Here is a 9,093-nt window from a genome sequence, read left to right as displayed (position 1 = left end):
AATTAAATAATACATTTTTGCCGACCAATTTTTTTGTCACTAAAAGCCAATGATTTAGTCACGGAAAAATTTTTAGCTACTAAATTTTTTAGTCGCCTAAAGCAAATACTAGTGCTTTGGCTACAAAAATTTTAGTCGCCTAAAGTCAATCTTTTTTGACTACTAAAATTTTAGTCGGCAAATACTATTTCTTTTGGTTGCTAAAAATTTAGTCACCTAAACTTCTACATTTTTTGCTACTAAAAATTTAGTAGCCTAAACTCCCACATTTTTTGCTGCTAAATTTTTAGTCGCCAAAAGTATTTTTATTATTCAACTTTTGTTTTTAGCTACAAAATATTTCAGTCGCCAAATATTTGATTTTTTTTTTTGCTACAAAACTTTTAGAAGCCAAAGGTTTGATTTTCTTTTGGCTACAAAACATTTAGTAGCCAAATGGTTGTTTTTCTTTTGCCTACAAAAAATTTAGTAGCCAAATTTTTGATTTCTTTTGCCTACAAAACTTTTAGTAGCCAAATGTTTGTTTGTTTGTTTTTTTTTTCTTTTTTTTTTTGCTACAAAGCGTTTAGTCGGCGAAAACCAGATATTATGTTTTATTGCAAATATTATAATGTGTCCATAACCTGTTTGTATTCCATGCAACCTGCAATACGTATATAAATAAAATTATACATAAGCTATCAATCATTCCACAATCTGCATCCGTATACAAAAAATAAATTACTTTAACTGCCCAAGTACATGCAAACCAACTATTGTCCAAACTGAAATAATAATTCCATAAAACATATAGAATTATCTGTTCGCTGCCAAAAGTTTTCTGTATCAGTAATATTTAACTGCCCAAAAGCCGGAGACGACAAAAGTATCATATTACTTCTATACAAAAGTACAATTTCTTCTCCATACACCAAAATATCTCTGGAAGTCCACGCAACAAAGTCATCTACAAAAAAATAAAAAAAAACCCATTATAATTGGACCCAAAAATGCCCAACTTCATGAATGAATTTGACAACAAGTGACAAATAAAAATAAGTGAGAAGCAACCTTCCATGATGAATCAATTATTAGTCATTCAACAGTCTTTCTAAAGTCTTTTGTTATAAGGAACATTGTTAAATGCAGAACAATCATTACTAAATCTTTCATTAGTAACATAAAGCTAATGTAACAATCTTCTATTTGTATGCAACATGTATCCAAATTCTGTGGCTAAACCAATATCAAAGCGCAATGTGAATAGAAAGTATTCTTTTTACCAACTTCCTCATTATTTGTTTGCAAAAGGCACTTGAATCATTAGATTGGATATAAAACCATTGCTGCTTATTAATGTATGTCAATGTCATTTCAGAAAGGATATTAGAACATGTGATAAAAATAATAACAAAAATAAATTTCAATCATAAAAGGAAATATGTAAAAATATATGTTGAGACACCTATAAATGGTTCATCAAAGAAAGAATACTTGATATCTCATGACGCACATGGCCTCAGAAACACCATGAGCATGTTTCATACTTGTATGAAAGCTTAAATATAATATAACACACCTGTGTACGTTCAAAAAATTAGCAAGTTTAAAGTAAGACGTAAACTGAGTTCATATTGATTTCTGAATATTTTTCCCATAATTTTCCATTACTATACATCTCCAATATATTCCATCAGTTGTCACAAGTCCTATTTGTAATGGGGGGAAGCTGCCCGTGAGAGTCAGACGGAGGTTCGAGGGCTGTTTGAAGTTTCGCCCCCAAAACGCCCTTTTTCAACTAAGTTTTGGGCGTATTCGGCTCTAAATCCCAACCTACGGGTTTGAATAACATTTCGTTAGTTGTCACAAGTCATATTTGGCATGGGGAAGATTTTCGTTTCGGCCACACGGCGGTTCAAGAGTTGTTTTCAATTTTCGCCTCCGAAACGCCGTTTTTCGACTAAGTTTTGGGCGTATTTGGCTCTAAAACCCAACATATGGGTTCGAATAACATTTCATCAGCTGTAACAAGTCATATTTGGCATGGGGAAGCTGTTCGTGTTGGCCACACAACAGTTTGGGGGCTGTTTTGAATTTTTGCTCCCGAAACGCCTTTTTTCGACTACGTTTAGGGTGTATTCGGTTCTAACTCCAAACCTACGGGTCCAAATTACGTTCCGTCAGTTCTCACAAGTCCTATTTGTCATGGAGAAGCTATCCGTGCAAGCCACATAGTCGTTCGGGGGGATGTTTTGAATTTTCGACCAAGTTTAGGGCGTATTCGGCTCTAACTCCCAACTTACGGGTCCGAATTACGTTTCGTCAGTTCTCACAAGTCCTATTTGTCATGGCGAAGCTATCCGTGCGAGTCACATGGTCGTTCGAGGGCTGTTTTGAATTTTCGCCCCCGAAACGCCCTTTTTCGACTAAGTTTACGACGTATTCGGCTCTAACTCCCAACCTACGGGTCCGAATTATACATTTTTATACAACTCTGCCAATGATTGAAAATTGCAAATGCAATGCACAGCCCCCACCATTGTCCCATCTCTTAGCTTACGTTTACTTCTAGGTTGACAAGTTGTTGGTTATGGCAATTGGTTAGTTTTATATACTCCTTATATTGTTATAAACTAGGTGGAATATTTGTAGTGGTCATGATGGCTCAAGCACACTTTTTTGGGTCTTCAGTCCAAGTTTTAGTAAATTCAGATAGGTTATGCCCATCAAATTCTTAGTTTCCAAATATGAATAGCTTAGGAGCTCTTAAAGTCCATGTATAGTTGGATGCAATCCTATGTGAATCTATGTGTACTACCCATTATATACTTCTACTTCTCTACTGCACTAAATTAACATTTAAAGGCCCAAAACCATATCTACCTCATCATTTCTCCTAACCCCAAATCAAATTTTACCAACCCTAAACCTTTCCTTGTAAATCCTTCAACTCTAACCACTACACATCATTGAAATCAATTGCTTATATATTCACAATCGTACTATCACAGCACAAAACCCTAAGTTTGGGGCATTTTCGGGTCAAACTCCAAGCCTACGGGTCCGAATTACATTCCGTCAGTTCTCACAAGTCCTATTTGTCATGGGGAATGTGTCCGTGTGAGTCACGCAGTGGTTCGGGGGTAGTTATGAATTTTCGCCCCTGAAACGCTCATTTTCGATTAAGTTTAGGGTGTATTCGGCTCTAACTCCTTATGTACAGGTCCAAATTACATTCTGTCAGTTCTCACAAGTCGTATTTGTCATGGGAGAACTGTCCGTGTGAGTGACATGGTGGTTTGGGGGCTGTTATGAATTTTCGCCCCCGAAACGCTCATTTTCAACTAAGTTTAGGGCGTATTCGGCTCTAACTCCCTACGTACGGGTCTGAATTACATTCCGTCAGTTGTCACAAGTCCTATTTGTCATGGAGAACGTGTCCGTGTGAGTCACGTGGTGGTTCGGGGGCTGTTATGAATTTTTGCCCTCGAAACGCTCATTTTCGACGAAGTTTAGGGCGTATTCGGCTCTAACTCCCTACGTACGGGTCCGAATTATATTTCGTCAGTTCTCACAAGTCGTATTTGTCATGGGAGAACTGTCCATGTGATTGACATGGTGGTTCAGGGGCTGTTATGAATTTTTGCCCCCGAAACGCTCATTTTCAACAACGTTCAGGGCGTATTCGGCTCTAACTCCCTACGTATGGGTCTGAATTACATTCCGTCACTTCTCACAAGTCCTATTTGTCATGGGGAACATGTCTGTGTGAGTCACGCGGTGGTTCGGGGGCTGTTATGAATTTTTGCCCCTGAAACGCTCATTTTCGTCTACGTTTAGGGCGTATTTGGCTCTGACTCCCTACGTACGGGTCTGAATTACATTTCGTCAGTTCTCACAAGTCCTATTTGTGTTGGGGAACATGTCTGTGTGACTCACACGATGGTTCAGGGGTTGTTATTATTTTTTGCCCCCGAAATGCTTTTTTTCGACTAAGTTTAGGGTGCTTTTGGCTCTAACTCCCTACTTACTACTCTGAATTACATTCCGTTAGTTTAGGGTGTTTTTGATCTTAGCTTGTCCTCATGCTTAACAATAATGACATAGTATTGTTTAGTGAATATGTAAATCTAAGTTTGCATAAGTTTTAGTATGATATGAATAAAATTAACGCAGGACTGGACAACAAATAAGGGTAATAAAAAGGGTTAAAAAAAAAAGGATGACAAAAAAAGTGATCTGTAAGACAACAACCAAGAACAGTCAAATCAGGCACGTTTTCTTTTTACTTTTCTTCAAATGAAAAAAGCCTGTTGCGTCTAGCCACATATTTTTTCCCCTGTTGCTGCTCAGAAATTAGAATATTATTGGTATCGGTGAACAAGAGATGCATAGGTTAGGCACCCTTGCAGCTTCTAAATACATTCATTAGCCTACTGGAAAAGCCCTTCCCACAAAACAAGAATAAGGCAAAATGACACAAAAGTGGACATAGATCCACCATATAATAGTGATGGGCACCAAAGATTTTCAAGGAAGTCTGGCATAAAAATGAGATAAATTCAGCAAATATGAAGGGGAAGAAAATGAAAGACGTAGGTATTCCTCTGAATTTTTTGCATTCAATTATCTAGAATAAATGGAAATGTACAACAAACATGCTCTAAAAATCAAACAATGCGCATGTTATTTGCTCACTAAGTGAGTGTTTGCTCAACTAATAACACCTCCCTCATCCCCCCAATGAAGGGAGTGTTTGTACCATAAACCCATACTGAAAACATCACACAAGCAAAAATTTAATATCATATATTATAGGAAAGTCAATGATGATCAATGCTGGTATCAGAAATAGATATAGACGAGTTGCCTACCTCTTTTTGGAGCAGTGAATTGAATAAGGAGAAAAGCTACCAAATCAACAAAAGCTATCAAACTCCAGTTCAGCAAAGCAGGTGCAAGAGAAAAGAAGGTAAAAGCAATCATTATCTTAGTTACAAATCATGTGTAAGCATGTATGTATGTATATATATTACACATTCAGCAAAGAATATAACAGCAGTTCAGGAAATTAGAACTCACTTGGATGCAAGCAATATTTTCATATACCGCAAGTCATACTAAAACTAACGTAATTTAAGATAAAGACAAGGTGATCATTTTTGCAGCTTTGCTTACAAACTATATGAGAAAAAACACGGTGACATCATTAAAAATTGGATTCTATATGCATAAAGAGCTTCCTATTTGCTCCACTTTTGTCAACAATCATCAACTTCATAACCATCAAAGATAATTAACGTGAACATTGTTCTTGTGCCCATATGGGCCATATCTGATCAACAATATAAGATTGGGCCACTCTAGAAAATGTTAAATAATGGCTTCGCTGTGACCTCAAGCCATGATATATGCAACAGAAGTTTCTATGAACCTTAAGAATCTAAGAAGTATTTAATAGTAAATAAATATCCAAACACCCTAAAAACATAAAACATAAAAAGATAGAAACTGATTGACCAATTGGTATCAAATTCACCCACCAAAGGGTGTCAGAAGATTTCAGGAGCACCCGATTCACGTGCAGGGATGGCTGGTTGGTTGCTTCAAAGCTCCAATATTTATACCAAATAGTCCCCATCCCCAACCTTAGTTGCACAAAACAGGGTTGGAGGCAAGGGAGCTGGGGTACATAAAGAGCATCTAATGTTGTGCGGACCTAGGGGAGTGTTTATGTATTTGTCATATAAATAGATCGTAAGAAATATTTTTCTTGCCAAGTTATAAATTATAATATATATGTTAAATGGTTAATTTACAATATGACTTAAATTATTAAACATAAGCATGGGAAATTCTTATTACAAAAATAACAATTCATCACCAATAATATATATCTTTACACCTTAATTGTCATAAAATCGAACTGCAACTTTATATCAGTTCGAACTGCAACTTTATCTCAATAATAACACAATTCTAACAAGATTCTTTTGCTCTGACTTCCATCAGCAGTTACCTCCCCCACCTCCAGTCACATCCCCCTCCCCGCCACACCCTCTCCCCTAGATGTATATGTATATATATGATACACGCACAATGCACATATAGCTTAATATGTGATTAAATTAAAAATTAGGGAAATTCAAATAAAATATTTGCTTCACTGGTTTAAATTATAAAATTATGTTAAGTTTTTGCAAAGGAGAATCAAAAGAAGAAAACAACAAAGAGGGCATACACACCATTTCGTAGCTAATGTAACAGATTCAGGATAGCACTTTACTTCAAAACCACATGAGTGGTCTTTGGCTATTTTCAAATGTCAGGTGGGGAAGTGTTCCGGAGCCATACCACATGGGCTAAAGTAAAATTTTCCCTTTGTTTAATTAAGAGAAGACTTACTGTTCACTTTTTCTAAAATAATTCTAGTCACATACCTTTCCAGAGCCGCCTCACCTAACTAGTGTGCCAATTATGCATCTTTGAAGCCACTAACACATCCACTAATTTTAACTACATCAGTTACAGGATGAGCTCAACTCTTTCCCTACTTCAGCTTCATCAGGGCTGGAAATTGATAACACAGCAATGGTTTTGGGGGGACAGGGAATGAAAGGCTAGTGAATTAATAATCAGCTTTTATGACTTGAAGCAGGTCTTCAGATGTGCTTCTATATTTCATTCGACAGTTCTTGACATAAACCAGGAAGGATTACAAGTCTATATCCCGTAGAACAACCCAATTTAACTTGTAACAGGAAACGCAACTTCTCAGCAAATATCCAGTATACATTGAACTAGTTCATTAAATGGCTCATTTCTAATATTTTTAAAGTCACACACATAAAAATTTAAAGTAGATTCAGCTGTGGTATTATTCTTCTCTGTCAAATCCATAAAACAAAAATCAAACCCATTTTGGACATGAAGAATTTCCTAATTTCATATAAATCAAACACTTCAACCAATGAGCCCTTAACCGAAATCAAAATAAACTAAGCAATCATATAAACCCTAGATTAAGTGTGAGAAATGGGGAAATAGGGGAAGGGAGAGAGAGAGTGAGGGGGGAACCCGAGAGATGGCTTCATAGAGAGAGAGAGAGAACCAGATCGTAACACCCAGGAGAGGACCGAACGGAGAGAGACAGAGACAAACTTGTGATTTGCGGCACTGTTGGTGGTGATTTCGGTGTTGCGGTGCTGGCGACGTGCGATGGTGGAGACGAACGGTGGCCAGTGATGGTGTGGTAGTGACAATCGGTGGTGAGTGGGCCTTTGGTGTGGTGAGTGGTCTGTGTTTGTGAGACAGAATAGATACAAAACATATGTATCAAAACAGGAGGGCGCGCCAATTCAAAAGCTTCCCTCTAATTTTTTTTTCCTACTTTTAGCGACTACATTCTTTTTAGTCGGCAAACAAATGTCTATTGTCTAATTTGGCTACTAATTGTTCTTTTTGTCGGGAAAAAATAACCATAGAATCAATAAATGATTTTTGTCAATGATGGTTTAGTAAATAATCCTATCTTTTGGCGACTAAAATTGGTTTATTCGCCAAAAGGTTATATACACAGACTAAAATTAGAATTAGTAGCCAAAAAAATAGGCAAACGCCTACTAAAATCTTTTTAGTCACCTATTTACATGAATTTTAGCGACTAATTTGTTTTTTAGTCGCCAATAACTAATATATGGCTACTAAAAATAGTTAGTAGCTAAAATTTTGACTATTGGCGACTAAAAGGCAGATTAGTTGATAAAGGTCTATCTTTTGGCGACTAAAAAGGTTTTAGTCGCCAAATTTGGTCCCTGAAGGTGCAAATTGTTGTAGTGTTATTTACTTTATATTTGTTTCTAGTTTTTCCAGTTCTTTACATTTCTGCATTTCAGTTCCTGTACTACACTTCGTTTCCTAGGAGTAGTTTCAAATAGTTTGTTGCTGTAAACCTCTACGAGGCTGGGTCAGATCATTGTAAGTTTTCATTTTACATAATAAAATTTAGATTCTGAGATTGTTCTTCACTTGTTGTTATTTATCAAATTCTCTTAAACAAGCCACCAGTAAAAGTCCTCTTCATTAAGACTGAGAGAACTATAACACAATCGTCTGATAATTGCTTAACAATTAATATTCTATAAGGACTAATTGATTCTTGCTGGCACGCTTAAAATTACATTATTAACCTTCGAAAGCCAAAAAAGCCATCATATATTTTTTGGCACGCCCGGTGGGACTAATTGAAATGGTTAGACGTAGGAGACAAAGAGAAAATGAACACTTGGAAGAGGGTGTGGAAGGAGAGGTAGAAGTACTTGATCTAGAGAATAATGTGATAACACATCCCATGGAAGCAACTATCTCATCAGAACCTATGGTCGAACAGACCAGCAATTCAAAACATGCACCACATGTTTAAAATATTGGATGAGGCCATGGAATTGGACCAACAACTGTTCCATCTACACAACCAATGAATCCATGGGTAGGCTTGATAGATGCCATGGGATAGCAGTTAATGTACACAATGGAAAGATGGGTACCATCATTTATGGATCGAATGAATTCCCATCAACCAACTAGCACAAGGCATATGGAGGAAAATTCAAATGTTCCTCAGCAAAGATTGGCTAGAGATAAACAGCCTATGCAAAATAATGGACATACTAATAGTCAGACTAATAATCAAAATTATGAAAGACCATCACCTATACCTCATTCATGGTATGAGCCTCTTTTGAGGCCTATGGTAAATCAAAATGCCTTATTACCTAACAGCGCAGCCATACAAATTGGTGGATTTGGGCCAACACAATAAAATGGCATGAGAGTGTTTCCAAATCCCATGTTCGAAGCCATACCTAGCACAAGGGGTTCACTAATCCCCTGTTCGAATTCACATCTGGGGGGTTGGAAGGGTTTCCTGCGGCTGGGAGAGAAACAACACATGTTCCTCTCATTGCAGCACCTTTCGCAGAACAGGCTCAGAGAGGTTAACCATACCCTTAATAGCAGCCAGTACCACAGGAACAACCAATTTCAAATATACCTCCCTATGGACCAAGAGGACCTCAAGCACAATGGTTTTCACCAAATCCTGTGTTTATTCCT

The 9,093-nt window shown here is 37.0% G+C and overlaps 1 long non-coding RNA gene across 1 annotated transcript; it reads right to left on the bottom strand.

Annotated features, from left to right (window-relative positions):
* Positions 1–707: 707 nt before the first annotated feature.
* On the bottom strand, positions 708–4,992 carry LOC114260394 (uncharacterized). The gene is made up of 2 exons (XR_003628619.2): positions 4,854–4,992; positions 708–946 (listed from the first exon to the last, which is right to left on the bottom strand). It is a non-coding gene; the product is annotated as an uncharacterized LOC114260394 (long non-coding RNA).
* Between the last annotated feature and the right edge of the window lie 4,101 nt (positions 4,993–9,093).

This window comes from Camellia sinensis, chromosome 3 (genome assembly GCF_055761805.1).
Source record: "Camellia sinensis isolate YWXY chromosome 3, ASM5576180v1, whole genome shotgun sequence".
Taxonomy (NCBI): Eukaryota; Viridiplantae; Streptophyta; class Magnoliopsida; order Ericales; family Theaceae; genus Camellia; species Camellia sinensis.
Note: the sequence above shows the minus strand (reverse complement) of the source record. Positions and strands in the feature narration are given on the sequence as shown.